This window comes from Haematobia irritans, chromosome 4, assembly GCF_050003625.1.
Source record: "Haematobia irritans isolate KBUSLIRL chromosome 4, ASM5000362v1, whole genome shotgun sequence".
Classification (NCBI taxonomy): Eukaryota; Metazoa; Arthropoda; class Insecta; order Diptera; family Muscidae; genus Haematobia; species Haematobia irritans.
The window spans coordinates 60,213,634-60,238,885 of NC_134400.1; the positions used below are offsets into that span (position 1 = coordinate 60,213,634).

Below are 25,252 nucleotides of genomic sequence, written 5' to 3' on the forward strand. Positions count from 1 at the left end.
ATGTGCAAAATACCTTGGCGTTATTTTGGACAGGAAGCTGAACTTTAAGCTTAATATTGAAGAAAGGGCGAGAAAGGCAACTGTAGCTTTGTACTCGTGCAAAAAGGCAATAGGGAAAAAGTGGGGACTGAAACCAAAAATTGTGCATTGGCTATACACGGCAGTGGTTAGACCTATAATGCTATATGGTGTTGTAGTCTGGTGGCCGGCACTTCAGAAACCGACTTGTTTAGATAAAGTTCAGCGTATGGCGTGTTTGTGTATTTCAGGCGCATTCAGCAAGACAGGAACAAATTCCCTTAATGTCGTGCTGCATCTATTGCCTTTAGACATTTTGGCCAAACAGTCAGCTGCAACAACGGCTGTGCGGTTGCGCGAACTATCGCTGTGGTCGGAAAAAGGTTACGGTCACAGTTCTGTCCTCAAAACAATGCCAGATGTGCCTAACGTAGTGGATTACACTTTGGCGAGTCCACTTTTCGACAAAAAGTTTGAGACTCTAATCCCCAACATTGAGGCGTGGTGCACACAGACCCCGGGGAATAAAGAATATATAGATTTCTACACTGATGGCTCCAAATTGGATGGACAAGTGGGGTTCGGAGTATATTCTAATGATCTGGAACTTCGAATAGCGAAAAGATTACCTAATCACTGTAGTGTTTTTCAGGCTGAAATATTAGCAATAAGAGAGGTGGCGAATTGGCTGAGAAGTAATGTTCCAAAAAATGTGGGCATTAATATATACTCAGACAGTCAACCTGCAATAAAATCCTTGGACTCTGTGTTCCTCAACTCGAAAACGGCCATAGACTGCCGGAAATCTCTCAATGAGATGGCTGAGCAGTACAATATTCACCTAATATGGGTGCCTGGCCATAGGAACATACCGGGGAACTGCGAAGCGGATGAGTTGGCAAGGCTAGGGACTACCTTACATATTCCAGGGGAACTAGAATTTGTTGGTATGCCCCTAGCTACCTGCAAGCTCATGCTGCGTGAGAAGGCTGTTATGATGGCAAATGTTCGATGGGAGAATTGCAAGGGTTGTAACGACACCAAGCAAATATGGCCCCATTTCAACTTAAACCGCACACTAGATATGCTAATGCTCTCGAGACGTCAGATATCACTCCTGATATCTGCTATAACGGGTCGCTGCCTGATAGGCGATTTTGCAAAAACTATTGGCGCGAAGTATAATGACTATTGTATGAGCTGTCATGATGCGGAGGAAAAAGAATCAATTAAACACCTCTTGTGTGAGTGTCCTGCATTTTGTGTAAAGCGCAAGCAACTTTTAGGAGCATATAGCTTCAGATTACTGGCGGATCTGGAAAACGTTAACTTAAGCAGTCTGCTACTGTTTTTGGAACAATCTGGTTGGTTCAACAAAGAAAAATAATCAAGAAGGTTCAGCGGTTAAAACTAGAAGTGCCCATATGTAATGGGTACTTTTAGTTAATGTGGTATCACAATGGACTGAATAGTCTAAGTGAGCCTGAATCTTAATCGGGCTGCCACTTTAACCTAACCTAACCATATATATGCCGAGAAATAAGATACAATAAAACACTCCGAATGCCATTTTATTTTATATTCATGCAGTGTTTTATAGCTACCCTAAGGGAAATTGGTGCAAATTGCCACTGACGGACCTATCACAGGACTGGTACCGGTGAACCAGTTTTTAAACAGTCATAATTTAATGATTTCCATACTCGATTGATATAAAAAGCTTATTGGATCTACACATTTAGTGAAGTGGAATTACCAGAATAATCTATTGTTCAATATATATCAAAAGTTTTTCATTTCTGGTGCGATTCGGATAACCAAACTGAAACAAATTTCTAAGAGTTTGTCCGAAGCTGGTTCATGAGGAACTATGTATGGAGTGCTACTACTAAAATATCCCAGGACGTGTCCTAAGGAACGCGTCCAAGACCTGTCCTTAAGTGTAAATTTACATCGTCAATGACAAACCCATGTTAAAGTGACCGGTCCCTTCCATACGTCTTGACCAGAACTAGGACTGGTCTATGCAAAACAAGGACTAGCCCTGTACCGGTCCTGTGGTTGATCCATTTCCTGTAGGGTAGTATCTTATACGATACTGTTTTTGCCAAGTTATTTTCAAGTAGGAAGAGTTATGCTTCCTCAACTGATACAGCTAAAGGAAATTACGGCTTCGAGGTTAATAATTTATATACATATTAAGTTTTCTTGGACGATTGCTTGATTCAATTGATTTTTTGTTTCAACATAAATCGTAAATCAATTTCATGTTATGATTGTGATGCGATTACCGCTACATGTATGCTGTCATTATTTTGAGTAGACGAATCTTCTCAAGCTTACTTTCAGTTCACACGAGATTTTCTCTTCTTGGCAACAGATATAGTGTTTTAATAGAGCCACTTTCATATTTCATATATTCTCATTCACTTACAAACAATGTATAAATATTTTTCGATTTCTTCAAACGGTTTTACCTTTCGCCTGGACGGAGAATTGAACTGCCGACCATACAGTTTGTGAGCCAACACTCTATCCACTCAGCTACGTATCTCTTATTGCCATTAACCCTTTCACTACCGGAAAAAAACCTAATGTTAAAAACTTTTATTTTTCATCTGTTTTTAGTTGTACTAACAGCATGTAAAACAAAAATTTTCATTTTAAAAATCTACCTCAATTACTTCGAGCAATATGAGCTTGTTCTGAAAACTTGATTCATGAATTGTGGCCCAATGGCGTTACGAAAATAAGCGCTATTTGGCCTATAATATCTTTCAAAGTGTGAGAAAAAATACAAAAAAGAACCCGTAAAAGTATAAGCTATAGTTTTTGTATAAATGACCATTTACTAGAAACATACAATAGAAAAATTGTCTTAAATTTTCGTATTTTTCGTTTATTGTTAAAGAAGTTTATAAAAATTTATTTTAGACCTCACCAATATGGACAATATTTATAGCTTATTTAGATTAAAGCCTCTACTTTAAAATAACATCGAGAAATAAATCGAAACTAAGTGGGAAAATAGAATTTGGTGTCCTTTTCGAATGTCCTTTCGGTAGTGAAAGGGTTAAAAGAAAATTATCGATATAGCCGTCAAAGCACGCAAATAGCCAAACAGTTATATTTACACGCAAAGAAGAAACTTTTAGAAAACGTTTTTCTTTTGTTAGAGTTTTTTGAATTTCTGCGAAAATTTTAAACTTTCATCACCAACACAATATTTTTCTTACAAAAAGGCAATTTTTGATCGGCATTTCCATTTCGTTTATATCGGCATTAAAAAGCAACCGACGAATCAACAATTCAGCTTTATGAAAATAAATGTCCTAATACAATTCCATTTGGTATATGATTGAAATATTATTTAATCCCATTATTTGGACAATAATATTGAACATGTAATAAAAAGATTAAAATAATGGAAAAAATCGACAAATTTCACCAAATTTATGAAAATGGACCAAAATGGACTAAATTCCAGTTGGTCCGACCATCGGACCATGGATTAAAAATTTTTTGGACAAACTTTGGTCTGAGCGGACCAACATGGCAACGCTGCTTGACATTGAGCTAAACATAGAAGCACTCATTACTAAGAGCAGCGTTGCCAGAATTATTACACCAAAAACCGCTAGATTTGCCAAAAAAAAAAACAATATCTAGAAAAAAGCTAAACTTTTTTTGTATCAAAAGTCACATTTTTGATTGAAATTTAACAAATTTAAAAGCTTTATATCTCTTAAAATGCGTACTAATTTAATTTTATTCATTTTAATTCTACTTCTGTGAGACTGTAACAATATCTAAGTCACATTAGCTCTGTTTGCGTACTCGATACATTTTGATTACTATCACAAATTTTGGAAGTCCTTCTTTTACACCAAAAAGAACATTTTTCCCAGTAAAAACTATCAATTATCAGCTGGTTAATCATCAACAGAGCCATTGTGCGATATATTGCATAATGTCAAATAGAAGTGCATTAGAAAATGCCAATACACTGGTAGAAAAAAGGCGGTACGTGGCCATTACCGTTTGGTATTAATTGATTGGTTCACGGTACATATTAATTTTAATACCACTTTATATCAAATGATTTACATCCGGTATTATTACCGTATTAACCAGGGCTGTGGAGTCGAGCCAATTTTGCTCGACTCCGACTCCGACTCCAGCATTTTTCATCAGCTCGACTCCGACTCCGACTCCGGAGTCGACTCCGGGTAATATAACTAAATCTCATTTTAGTTCCACTAATTTTAGTTCTATTGAGGGGGTATATATGGGGTATATATATATGGATCGATATAAAGTATCGTATTTATTTTTGTGTGCAAGAAAGGTCTTAATTTCGCATTTATACCAATTAAACTCTTTATTTCAAATTTAGGGCAATGTTTAATAAATAAAATAATGATATAAATACCCATCATAATATGAGAAGATACCGACAGTATATGTATTTGTGGACGAAAATTATTATAAAGGGTTATATTCCCATATGCATGAATTTGAATCTGAATCGATTTAGACAAAATTGTATATACATCTAGAAAATCTCTGTACCTAAAATTTAAATCTAACGTTATGGGACGTAACACAATTATAGCAAAAAATAAAAATGCAAAGAAAGTCTAAAATCGGGCGGGCCGATTGTAACATACTCTGCACAACTTTGTATTTAGATCTACATTTTGATAAAATCTGAAATCAGACTTCTACAAAATCTCGTGCAATATTTGGGAAACATTCATAATTTTTTATATAGCAAAATTTGAGTCACTTTTACCAGTTTTCGACTTAGCAGTGAGTATCAGTAAGAAAAAATTTGAGAAAATTTGCTATATAAATAAAATTTTGACAAATTGTTTTATAGAAATAAAATTTTGAAAAAAAAAATATAAATAGAAATTTTGGAAAAATTTTTGTGTAGTAAATAAAAGTTTGCAAAATTTTCTATAGAAACAAAATTTGAACTAAATTCTCTATATAAATAAATGTTTGAAAAAAATTTCTATATAAATAAATTTTTACCAAATTTTCTATAAAAAAAACTATAGTAAACAAATTTTGACAAAATTTTCTATAGAAATAAAATTTTGAAAAAAATATCAATAGGAATTTTTGGAAAATTTTTTGTGTAGTAAATAAAATTTTGCAAAATTTTCTAAAGAAATAAAATGCTGCAAAATTTTCTATAGAAAGAAAATTTAGACTAAATTTTCTATAAAAATAAAATGTTGACTAAATTTTCTATCGACATAAAATGTTGTATGAATTTTGTATAAAAAAATCTATAGTAACAAAATTTTGGCACAATTTTCTATAGAAAAAAATTTGAAAAAATTATTAATAGAAATTTTGGAAAATTGTTTGTGTAAATAAAATTTTGCACAATTTTCTATAGAAGCAAAATTTTGGCTAAATTTTCTATAGAAATAAATTTTTGACAAAATTTTCTACATAAAAATATTTTTATACCCACCACCATAGAATGGTGACAGGGGTATAATAAGTTTGTCATGTCGAAGATGAGCTAGATCCGTCCAGGTTTTGATATAGCTCCCATATCAACCGATCGCCCGATTTGGGGTCTTGGGCTTATAAAAACCGTAGTTTTTATCCAATTTGCCAGAAATTGGAAACCTAGAGGTATTCTAGGGCTATAAGGAGGAGTGCTGAAAATGGTGATTATCGGACCATGTTTTAATATAGCTCCCATATAGACAGAACTCCCGATTTTATTTCTTGAGCTTCTAGAATCCGTAGATTTTATCCAATTTGTCTGAAATTGGAAATCTAGAGGTATTATAGGACCATTACAAGGCGTGCCGAAGATGGTCATTATCGGACGAAGTTTTGATATAGCCCCCTTTTAGACCGATGTTACGAGTTTACTTCTTGGACTTCTACAATCCGTAGTTTTTATCCAATTTGCCTGAAATTGAAAATCTGGAGGTATTCTAGGAACATTAAGAGATGTGCCGAATATATTGTGTATCGGTCCAGTTTTTCATATAGTCCCCTTATAAACCGGCCCTCCGTTTTGGGGTCTATATACTAGAACTACAATAGATGTGCTGAATACTGTACGTATCCTTCCATGTTTTTGGCGTAGCCCCATTAGTCCGATTGGACAAAAATAGACCCAAAAAATTATTGAAGTTGGTCCGATGGTCAGACCAAATGGAATTTTTCTTCAGAAATAACATTTGGGCAAAAATTTCTATAGAAATAAAATTTTAACAAAATTTTCAAAGAAATAAAATTTTAAAAAATTTTTCATAGAAATAAAATTTTAACAAAATTTTGTATAGAAATAAGCTTCTTAAAAAATTTTGGGATACAATATTATGCAAAAATTTTGTACAAATTTTAAGAAAAAATAAAATTTTGCGATAACTTTCTATAGAAAAAGAGTTCTGCTAAATATGTAATAGAAATAAAATTTTGGCTAAATTTTTTACAGAAATTAAATTTTGGCTAAATTTTCAATAGAATTAAACTTTGGCTACATTTTCTATATAAATTAAATTTTGGCTAAATTGAAATTTTGGCTAAAATGAAATCTATTGAAATAAAATTTGGACCAAATTTTCTATAGAAATAAAATATGGACAAAATTTTCGATAGAAATAGAATGAGGTCAAAATTTTATATAGAAATAAAATTTTGAAAAAATTTTCTTTCGAAGAAAAATTTTAGAAAAATTGTAACTTTTAAATTATATTAATTTAAATTAGAAAACTGGTCCCCTGGTACGAATTTTGGAAAAATTTGGTCCAAAATAAAAATTCGTTGTTGCAACGCTGGTAAGGCCTCCATATAGACCGATTTCAGATATTGAGGGTACAGAAGGTGCATTTACCATAAATGTAAATTTGCCAGATATTATTTCTCGTAATCATAAAACAGCTGGTGTACTATAGATTTTAGATTTCAAATCAAGGTATTTTTTCTTAATTTTCTTGCACATTTACAGGATATGTTTATGATTCCTTTAAAACTCAAAAAAAATAGTTCTTATAAATCCGGAATCTGATAGGTAAAATCTTTGCATTTATTTTCGGGATGCGAACTGGTTAAACTGATCTGTCATCAAACCCCCATGAAATTTTCTAAGGAAATTAGTATATTTGATTCATGGTGGTGGATATTTATGATTCGGCCCGGACGAACTTACTGCTGTATATACTTGTTTTATTTTTTATTTTCTATAGAAATAAATGTTGACACAATTTTCTATAGAAAAAAATATTTCTATAGTAATAATATTTCGAATAATTTTTTTATAGAAATTAAATTTTGACAAAACATTCCATACAAATACAATAGTAACAAAATTTTCTATAAAAAAACAACTTTGACAATTTTTTCTGTCATATGTGTGTAGGTATATAGCCTTAAAATAAAATTAAAAACAATAAATTCGAATTATTGTTCGAATTATTTCAAATAACTTGATATGGGGATTAAAATGATCGATCCAGCCCATTTGCTAGTCTAACATTCTAGAAAACATAAAATGATAGCCGTAATTGGAAGTTGAATTTCATTTCCAATCATGGTGTACATTGATCGAATGCATAACGCATTGGAAACTAATTTGCGTAAAAACTTTTTTAGTTACAAAAATGTGAAGTGTTTTAAAAAATTTTGTTTAGCCGGAGTCGGAGTCGAGCAAAATTTTTACGACTCCGACTCCGACTCCAGCCAAATCTTCAGACTCCGACTCCAAGACTCCGACTGCGACTCCGACTCCACAGCCCTGGTATTAACTATCACATACCCGTAGCATATGATATGTCGCCGTTGCTAAAAACTAAGTTGTCGCCTTAGTAGTGTAGTTTGTTCACATAAAGTAAATAGACGCGTTAATTGAAATATTTCTTGGAAAACATGATGATTGAAAAGACTAAATTTGTGGATACAGCGAAGTATTCGTAAGTATAAAATGTTTTAGTATTATTAATGTTTACTAATTCGGAACCATTCTCTCATTAGATACGTAAGAGACATACAAAAGCTTTCCAAATCTCACAACAGACAGCTTGAGGCATGCAGAGCCTGTGATGGGACATAAAATTCAAAGAATAATTTTGCTTGAAAAATGTGGTGAAGTGTATGTACTAGTAGTAGTATTCTTTATTTCAACATTTCATAAAATCTTTTTGTAACAAAATATTTTGGACAATATATGTATTTAATGTTTAAATATAAGAATAATAAAATTAATGTGACGTTGACCTTAGTTCGTCAGTCTTTAAATTAATTATGGAATGCTTAGATTTTGTTTTTTTTTTCATAGGTTAAATTCAGCTAATACACCCAGAGAAATGATTGGTTGGAATTTGATTACGGCAACAATTTGGTAGTCGAGACTCGCAATTTTTAATTGTGAGCAATAACTCTTAGTTATTTCTCTTATTCCCTAGTTTATATAACCAAAATATGGTACACACGACCAAATATTGGCCGTTATTTATATATTGAAGTAAGCAACCATTTTAAGTTATTTCACCCTGTTGTGTTAACTGATTTATTTTGCCAATGTACTACCATACCCAACTGAAGGTCTATGTAACAAATAATTTGGTTGTGTTAATAGATTTGATAGTTATACATTGAATTTGTTGCTATGGACGACGTGTATATGACAACAAATACATAAGTTTTATTTTTTGTCTCATAAATATATGAATAAAATATATTTTTTGTCTCATAAATATATGAAACTGCAAAATTCAAATTTTTGTGAATATAATTCTATTTTTGTAACATTCTGCCCCTCAAAAAACATTGTAAGTTAAATATGTATATATTTTTCATTTCGAAAGCTGCATTCTTAAGTGGCAAGTTAAACACTAAATGATATTAATACCACTCAATCTTAACCTTTTCACGCATTTTTTCAACTCTGTTGGTTTTTTTTGATACTGTGGATTTGTGACTCCAATCTAATGAAATATATAATCATGTAAGGCGAACACATTTAAAAAGAGCGCAGTATTTGGTCTATGGCAAATTTCCGAACATTTTAATTGCAAACAAATTGGTTTTGTAAGCAATTTGTTTGAAGTGGATGAAGAACTTTGTTTTCTATTTCAAGAAACGGTCCTTGATAGCATCAAAATGCTCAATAAGCATACAATCGTATATCTTCTTTGCAAAGTTGAGAATCTCAAAATTTTACACACAAGTAAATCCCGGTCAGCTTGGACATTAAAGCGAAAAATATAAAAATGTGTCTTTTCTTTTTTCTTCCAGGATTTAGAAAAGAAATCGGAGTACAAATCCAAATTTCGAAGCCCACAATTTTTCTCAAATACAATTTGACAAGGCATTCAGACCCTGGTCTCCCTTGTGCCTGAAAATTTGCCATATCGTTTTGTAAACATCTCCGCTGTAGCGGAGCTCATGAGAGGCATACGTTTTACAAGATTATTTTGTCCAGATTCTCTATTAGGTCATTAATCAATACATAATGTTAATATAATATATATTTAAATAATAACTAAAAAAATAACAAATAGATGGTTTATTTAATTTCACAAGCTTTGGTTGTCCGACAAAAATAGTTAGTTGTTTTAACAAACAAATGAAATCGTATTGGTTATTATTGCCAATTTGAGTGTTGATATGCCAAAATTGTAGTTATCCAAACAATTTTATGTACAGTTGTTACAACAAATTATGTAGGTTATATTCCGATAGTAGACGCAACCAAATAATTCGGTTGGCAAAGAAATTGGTTGGCACAACAAATTTGTTTTCTGTGTGTAGTTGTGCTCTGTATTCTATACAAATTTTAATGAACATTGCTAGTTTCTTCCAGTTTACGACTAATCCATTTAGAATGTTAATAAGAAAGTTTTCTTGAAATGTGATAGTTTGAAAAAACATTTGCCTGAATTCTCTTAATGCGGGACATCGGCATAGAAAATGCTGTATATTTTCAGTTTCATTCATATTGCACATCGAGCAATTTGTATTGATACCAACTCGGAATGTTCTACCGTTTAGCTCAATTGTATCAGTCCTCGCCTTAAATATCCACATTTTCTCGCTTTGAGTTAAATTATCTGTAAGATACGTATATCCAATGCTGGGGTTTAAATTTTTGTAAAATCTTTCAGATTGTGTAGCCTTTTCCATTGCAGTTGTGATGTGTCTTGTGTTAAGGGAATGTAAAAGGAGATTGATACTCTCGTTCCATTCTGAAACTGTGGAATGTGTACTCATTTGTATTAAATTGTTTTCAATCATCAGAGTGTTGATTTCCTTTGCCCAAAAAATTTGATATTCCAATACTTGTCCAGCTGATTTGTGTGGTAATCGTTCAGTTCCATATTCAAACAAGGCGCGGAAAATATATTTTAGATGCGATTGGAGAGCATTGACATGATTGTGTTGGACTCCCGTCTCCAGCATTAGAGAATAGGATGGCGTGCAACTAGGTAACCTTAAAATTTTCTTTAAAAAATACAATAACAGTTTATCTACCTCATCAAAATTTGAAAAGCCCCATACTGCAGATCCGTACATTTGAATTGCTCTGCTTACCGCCTGAAATAGCTTCAATTTAGTGCTGGTTGATATGTTTTCTTTAATTAAAAAGTTTGTCCAGGTAGTATTGATACTATTCTTGGCGGCATTATTACGTTCATGTATATGTGTTTTGAAACTTAGTTGTAAGTATATTTGAAGTATATTTGAAACTTAGGTAAGTATATTGTGATGTGATAGAGACCTCAATTCCTTTATAATACCATTTTTCGTTTGCTGCTAATCTTCCACCTTTTCTGAATACCATGATTTTTGATTTTAATACATTTACTTCCATATTCCAAATTTCGCAATATCTCTCTAATTTATTTATCATTTGCTGCATCACATCCCTCTCATTTGCTAATATTACGATATCATCAGCATAGAGTAATACTCGTATATTTAGCCCATTCATATTCGTTCCACCACCAATAAATTCATGCAAATCATCTGTGTATGTACTATGTATTTTATAAATGTATTAAAGGAAAGGTCATTGTTACGTGTGTTTTATTGAACTAATATGTATTATAACCATAAATACCGGATTTGTATTAAACCCAATACCGTTTTGGTATAATTTGGTAATACCACACTGTTTATACATCAATAACATAATGGTATAAATATTAATACCGTTTAGGTATTATTTCTAATACCATTTTGGTATTTTCATAATACCGTATGGTACATTCATGCTTTGTGTACCGCCTGTACCGTCCGGTATTGATATTGTACCATACGGGGTTGGCTAACTATCAATAACGTACGGTATTGATTTGAGCGCGTATGGTAATAATTTTTCTATGGGTGTATGTTACGTTATAATTGGTTTAAAACCGCTGAATTAATGATAAATTCGTGACCGTGTACATTTTTGCTAATTTTACCCAAGAGAATAAAACCTATTCTTACTGTCTTGCAAGTTTATATTGAATAACTTTTATTGGAAAATAACCCAAACAAACCTATTGTCCTATTTTCAAAAAAAGCATATCCTGTTCCAAAGATTTTTTACATAATGATTCTGGTATTGATTCCGAATTTATTCGTTTTTTCAGCTTTTTCTTCATGACCTATCATTCGTCGTTGCCACTTTAGAAATAGCCAAATGCAAATATTGGGTATCTTCGGTCTACATGGGACATGACAGGGAGATGCCTCCATATGCCGTTAAGACCTTAGTGGAGGAGTCACTGAAAACAAAGACGAAACTCATTATGGGATGCGATGCGAATGCACATCATAGTATATGGGGAAATAGTGATACTAATGCAAGGGGAGAGTCGCTAATAGAGTTTATTTTGCGTACTAATCTGGTAGTTTGCAACAAGGGAGATGCCCCAACCTTTGTCACTAAAAACAGGCAAGAGGTTTTGGACATCACTTTGGCCTCGCAAGAACTGAATGAAATGATATCTGCACTCTTAGAAAAATATGTTTTTCATATGTTCCGATATAAACAAAATGTGTTGCGGGCACAATTTTAAAACACAATATATTTAAGTGCAAACATGTAATGTTCCTAAACTAACACTAAATGTTTGGGACATCTATGTTAATATGTTAGAATATATTATGTTTGGGGCATGAATGTTTCATAAAAATCATATGTGTGAATGCAAACATATATAAATTTACAAATTTCGACTAAACATACCCATGTTGTGATATTTTATTCAAAGCGACAGAGATAGTATAGAGAAAGAAATAGAGATGGAAACCGGGAGAGTTGACGAAAGATATCAACATAACACAGCGAAAGAATCAAAAGAGAATAAGTTCTGTGAAACCGCTTGTATGTTGTTTCGGAAAACTGTTTTATGATAAGGCCAAAAATTTGATATGCTTAAGTCAAAATATTATTTAATTTGTATAAAGAGAATGGACATTCGGAACCAAGAGAATAGCCATTTGAAAAACAAACAGTATATGTTTTCGCCTTGAGAATTTTATGTATGTGTGGACATGTGCTTTGTTAATCATTTTGGCATTATGGGCACAATTTTTTCTTGGTTCGTTAAAAGAAATCAGGGGTCTTCATAAAAATAACGAAAGGGCACTATACTCTTTTTAGAGTTGGGACAGTAAAATGAAATAAGGAGGAAATAGTGAAAAATTACACAGTAAAATGTATAAAAATAAAGTTTAGTTCCTCTTTATTAATAAGTAGTCCACGAGGAGTTGACGGACACCTTCAAATATAAAAGCGGGCATTAAGTTCGAGTTTTGCAGCTAAAATAATTTTAAAAAGTTTTTTTTTTTTAATTGAATTATTAAAGAAAAATAAAAGGCATTTTGGAGCCATGGTGTAAATGCTAGTAAAAAACTGTTCACGCCTAACTAAATTTGAGTTTGTATTATAAATCTATTTATATACGTTTATAGTCGACTCCACGTTCTTCTTTTGTTAGAGTTTTTGAATTCCTTCTAAATTTTAAAGTTTTGTACGAAAAACAGTTTTTTGTTACAAAATTGTTATTTTTGAAATAAAAAATAATATTTTATCCAAAAAGCAGTCAATTTCGTTTATATCAAGCACTGTTACTGACTATAAATCTTTAATAACCCACATTTCGAAGTTTCATTATAAAAATTTAATATAGTATAAATATAAATGTGTAAATTAAAAAAAAAAAAAAAACAAGTAAGGAAAGTCTAAAGTCGGGCGGGGCCGACTATATTATACCCTGCACCACTTTGTAGATCTAAATTTTCGATACCATATCACATCCGTCAAATGTGTTGGGTGCTATATATAAAGGTTTGTCCCAAATACATACATTTAAATGTCACTCGATTTGGACAGAATTTGATAGACTTTTACAAAATCTATAGACTCAAAATTTAAGTTGGCTAATGCACTAGGGTGGAACACAATTTTAGTAAAAAACAAGTAAGGAAAGTCTAAAGTCGGACGGGGCCGACTATATTATACCCTGCACCACTTTGTAGATCTAAATTTTCGATACCATATCACATCCGTCAAATGTGTTGGGGGCTATATATAAAGGTTTGTCCCAAATACATACAATTAAATATCACTCGATTTGGCCAGAATTTGATAGACTTCTACAAAATCTATAGACTCAAAATTTAAGTCAGCTAATGGACTATGGTGGAACACAATGTTAGTAAAAAAATATGGGAAACATTTAAATCTGAAGCAATTTTAAGGAAACTTCGAAAAAGTTTATTTATGGTTTATCGCTCGATATATATGTATTAGAAGTTTAGGAAAATTAGAGTAATTTTTACAACTTTTCGACTAAGCAGTGGCGATTTTAGAAGGAAAATGTTGGTATTTTGACCATTTTTGTCGAAATCAGAAAAACATATATATGGGAGCTATATCGAAATCTGAACCGATTTCAATCAAATTTTGCACATATGACTATATTACTAATTGTACTCCTAGTGCAAAATTTCAACCAAATTAGGCCAAAACTCTGGCTTCTGGGGCCATATAAGTCCATATCGGGCGAAAACTATATATGGAAGCTATATCTAAATCTGAACCGATTTCAACCAAATTTGGCACGCATAGCTACAATGCTAATTCTACTCTCTGTGCAAAATTTCAATTATATCGGAGTAAAAGATTGGCCACTGTGGTCATATGAGTGTAAATCGGGCGAAAGCTATATATGGAAGATATATCTAAATCTGAACCGATTTCAACCAAATTTGGCACGCATAGCTACTATGCTAATTCTACTCTCTGTGCAAAATTTCAATTAAATCGGAGTAAAAGATTGGCCTCTGTGGTCATATGAGTGTAAATCGGGCGAAAGCTATATATGGGAGCTATATCTAAATCTGAACCGATTTCAACCAAATTCGGCACACATAGCTACAATGCTAATTCTACTCCCTGTGCAAAATGTCAACTAAATCGGAGCAAAAAATTGGCCTCTGTGGTCATTTGAGTGTAAATCGTGCGAAAGCTATATATGGGAGCTATATCTAAATCTGAACCGATTTCCACCAAATATGACACGCATAACTATAATGCTAATTCTACTCCCTGTGCAAAATTTCAACTGAATCGCAGCAAAAAATTGGGCTCTGTGGGCAAATGAGTGTAAATCGGGCGAAAGCTATATATGGGAGCTATATCTAAATCTGAACCGATTTGGATGATATTTTGCAAGTTTTTCGAGACTCATAAAATATTGTGATGTACGGAATTTGAGGAAGATCGGTTGATATACACGCCAATTATGACCAGATCGGTGAAAAATATATATGGCAGCTATATCTAAATCTGAACCGATTTTTTCCAAAATCAATAGGGATGGAAGTGAAAATAACGAGTATGTTAGGGAATGAGCACAATCGTCTTTGGGAAAAATTCTTCCAAGCATATAATACTTTTGGGCTTAAAATGCAGCCAAACATATAATATGTTCACATAAAACAAACATATTAATTTTTCGGCAGTATCCAATAATATATGTGCTTCCTGCAAAATATGTTTGGAACATATGTTAAAGAAGCGATTTTTTTTGAGGGTGTGAGTGGCAGGTTTTAAGTGAACACAGATTCTCAGATCATCGCTACACCAGTTTCAAATTTGATGTTTATACCACCAAGTCCATATTTCCGCCAAATGTTAGGAAAGCTGACTGGAATAGGTATAGGGAATCGTTCAATATGATGATACCGGAAACAACGGAGACAAATATGAGAAAGATAGCGAACACACAGTGGAGCGGATTACTAAGGCGTTCAACATCTCACTGAAAGTTGCATGCCCTAGAGGGAAGCCAAGGGGGAAAAATCAACCACCATGGTGGTCTACGGAATTAAGTAATATGAGGAAATCCTGCAGGAAGCTCTTTAACGAGGCAAAGTCCACTAGAGCCCCTGAGGATTGGGACGCTTACAAGAAGAATCTGAGAGGATACAAGCGAGAACTGAGAAATGCTCAGCATAACTCTTGGAATGATTACTGCAGCAGTATTGAGAATACGTCCGAGGCTTCCAGACTACGGAAGGTTCTAGCATCCACCAACTCCGCTCCAGGTTTCATTAAAACATCGGAGGGCGCGAAGTATAATGACTATTGTATGAGCTGTCATGATGCGGAGGAAAAGGAATCAATTAAACACCTCTTGTGTGAATGTCCTGCATTTTGTGTAAAGCGCAAGCAACTTTTAGGAGCATATAGCTTCAGATTACTGGCGGATCTGGAAACGTTAACTTAAGCAGTCTGCTAATGTTTTTGGAACAATCTCGTTGGTTCAACAAAGAAAAATAATCCAGAAGGTTCAGCGGTTAAAACTAGATGTGCCCATATGTAATAGGTACTTTTAGTTAATGTGGTATCACAATGGACTGAATAGTCTAAGTGAGCCTGAATCTTAATTGGGCTGCCAATTTAACCTAACCTAACCTATCAATGTGCTTTAAAACGTGCTAACGATAACTTAAATTTCAAAACTCAATCTCGACTTCAAGTAAAAATTATTCTTGTATGAAGTAAAATACGTCTTTAAAATAAAGTGTTGAAAAACATCTTCTATTCGTGAACGCTTTTTTTTTGTTTATGGCCCATATTCAAAAACTCCACAAATTTAAAGACTATTTCATTAATTTTAAGAATTTTTCAGAACAAAATTTTATTTCATGTAAAGATACCCATTTTTAAGTTGGACAAGGAAAACAGTTTAACTCCACAAATTTAAAGACTATTTCATTAATTTTAAGAATTTTTCAGAACAAAATTTTCTTTCATGTAAAGATACCCATTTTTAAGTTGGACAAGGAAAACAGTTTATATAAGAAAAATTCACAAATGCTATAATAAGCATAACATTCGCATTCCTATTTTAAGGACATGACATCTTTGGCCTAACGACAATATTTTTTTCAGTGTACAAAGCAATTCACATCTATTATTTTAACTTAGTAACAACATAATAACTTGAGAATATTATAATAACATAAAAATGACACCATAAACCAGTCAAATGCTAATATTCCTAATAATTTTCTGACAGTTTATTCAAAGAATTTGTATGGTAATAGTACATTTAATGTTTACGTTAACTTCTATGAATATGACGAAAAAAACTATACAACAAGATGTATTTATTATTAATGTTTCAATGGAGCTTTCAAATATGTGGAAAACATTCTTCTTAGGTTAGGTTAGGTGGTAGCCCGATGTATCAGGCTCACTTAGACTATTCAGTCCATTGTGATACCACATTGGTGAACTTCTCTCTTATCACTGAGTGCTGCCCGATTCCATGTTAAGCTCAATGACAAGGGACCTCCTTTTTATAGCCGAGTCCGAACGGCGTTCCACATTGCAGTGAAACCACTTAGAGAAGCTTTGAAACCCTTAGAAAATGTCACCAGCATTACTGAGGTGGGATAATCCACCGCTGAAAAACTTTTTGGTGTTCGGTCGAAGCAGGAATCAAACCCACGACCTTGTGTATGTAAGGCGAGCATGCTAACCATTGCACTACGGTGGCTCCCTTCTTGCAGCAAGACTTAGATAAAAACGCCGTTTTATCCATATATCAATAGAAACATGTCGAAAATAAAAAAGCTAAAAGGGTCATAAAAAAGCCAGAAAAAAAGCTAAATGCATTTTCCGCTAAACGACTTAAAAAAGCCAAATCTAGCGCTGATCGGTATCACAATGGACTGAATAGTCTAAGGGAGCCTGAAACTGAATCGGGCTGCCACTTTTACCTAACCTAACCTAATGAAATCAAGTCATTTTTTAATCAAATATATTGTTATGCGCAATTAAAATTGTGATTGATACTTTAATATTCGTGATTGAAGACGTTTCAATAAAAAAATTAATTTGATCAATAAAATTCGTGATTGAAAATTTTTTTGTGTGTACTTTTTCTCTGTTGGTTAGTCTTGTAGTTTAGTCAATGCATGGTTCTAAGCTGACATCAAAACAATAATAGACTAGTTTTCTTTTATTACTAGTTACCTAAAGGCCGGTATGCACCTCTAGCGAAAAATTTCATTCCCATAAGAAATGCATTGCTATTTATGCTAACGAAATTTTCGGTAGCGTTCAATTTCGTAAGCTTGTCCACACCTCTAATGAAAATAACAGGGTTGTCAAAAGCATATTGTGGCAGCAAACATTTAATTTATTACAATCATTGTGTGGGTAAGAGTTTTGAAAGGTCTGAAAATAATAAACTATTTATTTGAGGAATATTTGGAACATATATTAACAATTTTTAAAAGCGATTAGGTGGTTTAAAATTTGTGTACACAGCCCTGTTTTTATACCCTTCACCACTACTGTGGTACAGGGTATAATAAGTTTGTGCATTTTTATGTAACGCCAAGAAGGAAAAGTCTGAGACCCATCGTTTAGTATACCGATCGTCTTAGAATTAAATTCTGAGTCGATTTAGCGATGTCCGTCTGTCTGTCTGTCTGTCCGTCTGTCTGTCTGTCTGTTGATGTATTTTTGTGTGCAAAGTACAGCTCGCAGTTTTAGTCCGACTGTCCTAAAATTTGGTATAGGGTCCTGTTTCGGCTCAAAGACGATCCATATTGATTTTGGAAAAAATCGGTTCAGATTTAGATATAGCTGCCATATATATTTTTCACCGATCTGGTCATAATTGGCGTGTATATCAACCGATCTTCCTCAAATTCCGTACATCCGAATATTTTATGAGTCTCGAAAAACTTGCAAAATATCAGCCAAATCGGTTCAGATTTAGATATAGCTCCCATATATAGCTTTCGCCCGATTTACACTCATTTGCCCACAGAGGCCAATTTTTTGCTCCGATTTAGTTGAAATTTTGCACAGGGAGTATAATTAGCATTGTAGCTATGCGTGCCAAATTTGGTAGAAATCGGTTCAGATTTAGATATAGCTCCCATATATAGCTTTCGCCCGATTTACACTCATATGACCACAGAGGCCAATTTTTTGCTCCGATTTAGTTGAAATTTTGCACAGGGAGTAAAATTAGCATTGTAGCTATGCGTGCCACATTTGGTTGAAATCGGTTCAGATTTAGATATATCTCCCATATATAGCTTTCGCCCGATTTACACTCATATGACCGTAGAGGCCCATTTTTAACTCCGATTTAATTGAAATTTTACACAGGGAGTAGAATTAGCATTGTAGCTATGCGTGCCAAATTTGGTTGAAATCGGTTCAGATTTAGATATAGCTGCCATATATATTTTTCACCGATCTGGTCATAATTGGCGTGTATATCAACCGATCTTTCTCAAATTCCGTACATCCGAATATTTTATGAGTCTCGAAAAACTTGCAAAATATCAGCCAAATCGGTTCAGATTTAGATATAGCTTTCGCCCGATTTACACTCATTTGCCCACAGAGGCCAATTTTTTGCTCCGATTTAGTTGAAATTTTGCACAGGGAGTATAATTAGCATTGTAGCTATGCGTGCCAAATTTGGTTGAAATCGGTTCAGATTTAGATATAGCTCCCATATATATGTTTTTCTGATTTCGACAAAAATGGTCAAAATACCAACATTTTCCTTGTAAAATCGCCACTGCTTACTTGAAAAGTTGTAAAAATGACTCTAATTTTCCTAAACTTCTAATACATATATATCGAGCGATAAATCATAAATAAACTTTTGCGAAGTTTCCTTAAAATTGCTCCAGATTTAAATGTTTCGCATATTTTGTTTTACACTCAAAAAAAAGTGAACTCTCTATTTCACAAAAGCCATATTAACTTTATATTAGTTCATAGAATCATTATGTTTGGAAAAAGTTTTTTTTAGTCAAATAATTTTTTGCGTATGTTAGTTAAATGAACTAAAAAACGGGAAAAAGTTATAGACAAATAAAGCATAAAGATTTCCTAATTTCGTATTTCTTACAAAATAGTTCATTATTTCTTTAAATTTGTAAATTTTACCAAAAATGTGTCCATCATGAACTTCGTATGTCACTAAAGACATTCTTGCAATTTTGAACTCCAAGATTTCTCTTAAAACTACAAAATTTTCTTTAACTACTGAAAAAATTTAGTTATGTCTAATAAATTTTCTTGAATTTGTCGAAAAATATTTACTTATTTTTGCCATATCGGAGTGATGCCAGCGCTTGTAATACCGTTTAGTTAAAATTTTCTAAAAAAGTTCCCAATTTTCCAAAATTAATCAAAAGTTATCTTTCCTGGAGGGAGCCACCGTGGTGCAATGGTTAGCATGCCCGCCTTGCATACACAAGGTCGTGGGTTCGATTCCTACTACGACCGAACACCAATAAGTTTTTCAGCGGTGGATTATCCCACCTCAGTAATGCTGGTGACATTTCTGAGGGTTTCAAAGCTTCTCTAAGTGGTTTCACTAGAATGTGGAACGCCGTTCGGACTCGGCTATAAAAAGGAGGTCCCTTGTCATTGAGCTTAACATGGAATCGGGCAGCACTCAGTGATAAGAGAGAAGTTCACCACTGTGGTATCACAATGGACTGAATAGTCTAAGTGAGCCTGATATATCGGGCTGCCACATAACCTAACCTAACCTAACCTAACCTATCTTTCCTGGTGGGTTCACTGTTTTTTCAGTGTACTAACATTGTGTTCCACCCTAGTGCTCTAGCCGACTTAAACGTTGAGTCTATAGATTTTGCAGAAGTCTATCAAATTCTGTCCAAATCGAGTGATATTTAAATGTATGTATTTGGGACAAACCTTTATATATAGCCCCCAACACATTTGACGGATGTGAAATTTAGATCTACAAAGTGGTGCAGGGTATAATATAGTCGTTCCCGCCCGACTTTAGACTTTCCTTACTTGTTTTGTTTTAGACTTAAATAAATTTTGGCTACCGAAAATTTCGCTAGAGGTGCATACCGGCCTTAAGCCGTGGCGGACTAAAGGAAAACAGAGTACTTGTTTACCCAGAACACGTCCAATAATGTTCGACACTTTCATCAGCTGTTTAAAAACAAATCACAGAAAAACAAATCACAGAAAACAAATCGTACATTTTTAATGTATGAAGAGCTCAAATAGTAAGAAATATTTACTGCTGTGATTACTTAAGACACCACTAATTTCATGTTATTCGACAAATGCAGCACAATAAATTACTATTGTGAATCGATGAAACATCACTCATCATACAAATTAGAGGTGTGCGAGTGACTGAAATTTCACTCACACTCACGTACATTCAAGAAGCAAAATGTTTATTCACGCACGCACGATACGTGTGGTAGCCAATCCCACTCACACACATTCACGAAATGAAAACCAGTACTCACGCACGAACTACTTTTAAAGACTCACACTCACGCACGAATCACGACAAATTCATGACACTCACGACATTTTCCAAACGGAAATCAGAAAAGGTAACAAAATTCAAAAATAGAATATAGTTCGAGAACTAAATTAATTTCAGTTTACATGCGAGTATGAATTAAATATTGATTTTTTTCGTGAGCGTGATTTTGCAGAAATTTTATTCGCGCACAGTAACGAACCGATTTTATTTCTTATTCATTTTAGTCCCATTCACGCACATTCACGAGAGTTCCTTCAAATTTTGTTCACGACTCACGTGATTCACGCGTGTCACGAAAATTTCTAATACAAATGCTCCATCGTGTACTAAACGAAAACAGTCCTAATAACATAATGATTGAAGAAGAAAACAACAATAACAAAACAATGAAGAAAGGGAAGCACACTCAAAATAAAACCAGCCAACTGCACACAAATCGATGATTTGACTTTGGCATAGTGTTGGACATTATAGTTCAGTGTAGTGCTCGCTCACTTCAGCTCTTTTCCGATCAACGAACTAGTTCGGTCAGTTAGTTCATTTTTGGTCAGTGACCGGTTCATTTCAACTTATGTTGTTGCTTTCTTCCAGTTCATCATTGCGTCGATTTATTCATCCCAAAAACCACATGCGAAAAGAATCCCGAACAGCGTACGTGCAAAAAGATCGATATGAGCGTAAAGGCAGAAAATTGTCCAATTATTACGAAAGCGAAAATAACTGAGCGAACAAACTGATAACATGTGCTTACACCCAGAGAAGGAATATGATCACCTCAAACATGTTCTAAGAGCAAAATGTTATTTTTGGGTGGTGACCATGTAACATGGTTATCCCAGCCATGTTATTTTCTCGGAAATCATGTATCTGATTTCGGCAAGCAGGTTATATTTGACGATAAAATAACATTTTAGTGACAAACATGTTACATGGTCACCATACAAAAACAACATTTTGCTCTTGAAACATGTTTGAGGTGATCATATTCCTTCTCTGCGTGTAGTTAGCCAAACTGACAGGGTGAACGGAAAAGAACGATAGATGTGAACTAGTTCAGCTCACTCATTTCAGTGAACCGTCCAATTGAACTAGTTCGTTCGCGAACCACCCAACTCTACTTTGGCAAAGGGAAAGTCGACTATTAAAAATCTTTTTTTCGGGAGGTTCAAGTGTAATTCACTTTGGGTTTAGTGAATTATTCGTATTTATTCTGATAATTGGTTGATGCTTTCGCTGCAAGTAGAGGATGCTGATGACTGACGGTCCGAAACGACCGTCCATCCAACCATCTTTCATTCTAAAGGCTTTGCTCAAATATATTTGACAAACATAATTTTCTTCTGTTGATTAAGCTACTCTTGTAGTTTAGTCAACGAATGGTTTCAAGCTGAAATCAAATCGATAACAAGAATTTTTATTTTTGCAATAAACAACTGCTTTTTATTTCAAAATAATAGCCAACTTCGTTTGTATAAAACACTGTCTTTTCTGGCTGCATGTCTCATATAAGACTAATTTTAAGGTTTTGTAGAATAAATTTAATATAGTGCTATGCAATGTCAAACATCCTTTCGAAAACTAGCGAAATTGTTTGCACATGCTATAAAAGTGTCAACGTTTATCACAAAAAAGGTTATACTTTTGTTCCAAACAAATTTCCTTAAAGCGAAAAGCAAATGGTTAAAGAAGGTTGCTTGTCTAATTTTCGTTTGAAAGGAAAGAATTATTTTTTGGCATGTATTAATAGCTTTTAGACCAGTCCTAACCCGCTTGTTCGGCAAGAAGCCATTGTCGCATTTTCGCTATTTATATAAACAACTACAAGGTTGACAGGTTATTTAAGAGGAGATAAGTAATCTATGGAATAGTCGAATAATTATAACTCAGATAAATGGTTGCCTGTAAAGTAGACGCGGGAGAATTTTCTTATTTTCTGGACAATTTGTAATGCTCTCTGAGATAATTATCCGTTATTTTGAATAAAAAAAATCAACAAAGCTCATCTCGATACTTTAGAATTTTCAGAAACTGGTAATTTAGTTAGTTTTCCGTTGGTTTCGTAGCTAGAAGCTTTTTGCAGAGCATTACAAAACAATTTAATAAAAACGTGTTTGGATATATTGCGGAATTTTTTTACAATAATAATATGGTATACATTTTGCATTATTTTGTTAATTATATTCTTTATTTTCAGGTACCAATATATCATTCAGATGTACATGCTATGCGATGCGTTCCCGTAAAGACACCTTTCTATTATGTATTTAAATTAACTTTTATGTTTTGTATTTTTTAATTTTACGTTTAAATATGTTTGTGAAATATATTTAGTTTTAATTTAATATAAATCATGTTAATAAATAAATTAAAATAATCAAATTATATTTTAATGGTCTAATTATTACAATACTAAAATAAAGCTATTTATATATGTATCCCACAGTTACTACTTATTTCTTGTGCTAAACGTAATGCTAAGGATATCCAATTGGCTCCCTCCAATGACATCCTCATGTTAAATTCACCAGTTAAATACATGTTGAGTAGATTTGGGAGTAACTAGTGGTACTTATTGGTGATAGGTGAATTTGCTAGTCAATAACTAGTTACTTGAATAAGCGGGAATGTATAGCCACTCGTTCACTCACACAGTAGCAAAGCGCGTGCATGTGTATGTTAAAGGAGATAAAATTTGTGCATGGACTTGGCTATTAGACTATTTGTAAAGTTTGTACCACAAAATTGAGTTTTGGGTTTCATCAGTTTTACTTTTTTGTTTGGAATTATTAATTTAATATCGCCGATGGAATATGAAAGAACATCGAAAGGTCCATATTTTATTGTTTTAATGAATCGTTGGGCAAGCAACATCAGTTTTTTACAATATTTTTTATTTCTACTTAATTAAAAAGTTTTATTCAATTTTATTTGTTCATTTCTCATCTCGTATTTTCATTCTTGTTAATGGATATTTACACAAACCGCCAACAATCGTATTTTGTCAGTTTAAACAAAAAGTGTATAACAGCCCAATATATGATATCCCAGTGAAATACTCGTAATGGTATTTTTATACCCACCTACATAGGCTGGAATTAAATATAGGCTGGAATTAAACCCCTGGTATGGATGCTACTCATGCATACTATACACTATATATCGCATTTTTATACCCACCACCATAGAATGGTGACGGGGGTATAATAAGTTTGTCATTCCGTTTGTAACACATCGAAATATCGATTTCCGACTATATAAAGTATATATATATCCTTGATCGGAGAGAAATTCTAAGACGATATAGCCATATCCGTCTGTCTGTCTGGCTGGCGGTCTGTCTGTCTGTTGTAATCACGCTACAGCCTTCAATAATGGCGCTATTGTCCTGAAATTTGGCACAGATTCGTCTTTTGTTTGCAGGCAAGTCAAATTCGAAGATGGGCTGTATCGGTCCAAGTTTTGATATAGTCCCCATATAAACCGACCTCCCGATTTGGGGTCTTGGGCTTGTAAAAACTGTAGTTTTTGTCCAATTTGCCTGAATTTGGAAATCTAGAGGTATTTCGGTCCTTGTTTTGGTATATCCCCCATATGACCCGATTTCCCGATTTTGCTTCTTGGACGTCTAGAAAGTGTACTTTCTATCCGATTTGCCTGATATTGGAAATCTAGACGTATTTTAGGACCATAAAGAGGTGTGCCGAAAATGTTTTGATATAGTCCCCATATAGACCGATCTTCCGATTTTACTTCTTGGGCTTCTAGAATCCGTAGTTTTAATCCAATTTACCTGAAATTTGAAATCAAAAGGTACTCTAGGACCCTAAAGACGTGTGCCGAAAATGGTGAGTACCGGTCCATGTTTTTATATAGCCACCATATAGACCGATCTTCCGATTTTACTTCTTGGTCTTCTAGAATCCGTAATTTTTACCCAATTTGCCTCAAATCGGAAATCTAGAGTTATTCTAGAACCTTAAAGAGGTGTGCCGAAAATGGTGAGTATCGGTCCATGTTTTGATATAGCCCCCTTATAGACCGATCTCCCGATTTTACTTCTTGGGCTTCTAAAATCCGTAGTTTTTATCCAATATGCCTGAAATTGGAAATGTAGAGGTATACTAGGAAAATAAAGAGATGTGCCGAAAATGGTGATTATCTCTCTATGTTTGGATATAGCCCCCATATAGACCGATCTCCCGATTTTATTTCTCAGGCTTCTAGAATCCGTAGTTTTTATCCAATTTGCCTGGAATTGGAAATCTAGAGGTATTCTAGGACCATAAAGAGGTGTGCCGAATATATTGAGTATCGGTACAGTTTTTGATATAGCCCCCTTATAAACTGGCCCTCCTATTTGGGGTCTAGATTCTAGAACTACAATT

General features: G+C 33.6%; 1 long non-coding RNA gene across 1 annotated transcript; it reads left to right on the forward strand.

The window, feature by feature from the left end:
* The first annotated feature begins 8,723 nt into the window (after window positions 1–8,723).
* Window positions 8,724–9,556, forward strand: LOC142237065 (uncharacterized). The gene is made up of 3 exons (XR_012722320.1): window positions 8,724–8,825; window positions 9,007–9,223; window positions 9,292–9,556. It is a non-coding gene; the product is annotated as an uncharacterized LOC142237065 (long non-coding RNA).
* Window positions 9,557–25,252: the final 15,696 nt, after the last annotated feature.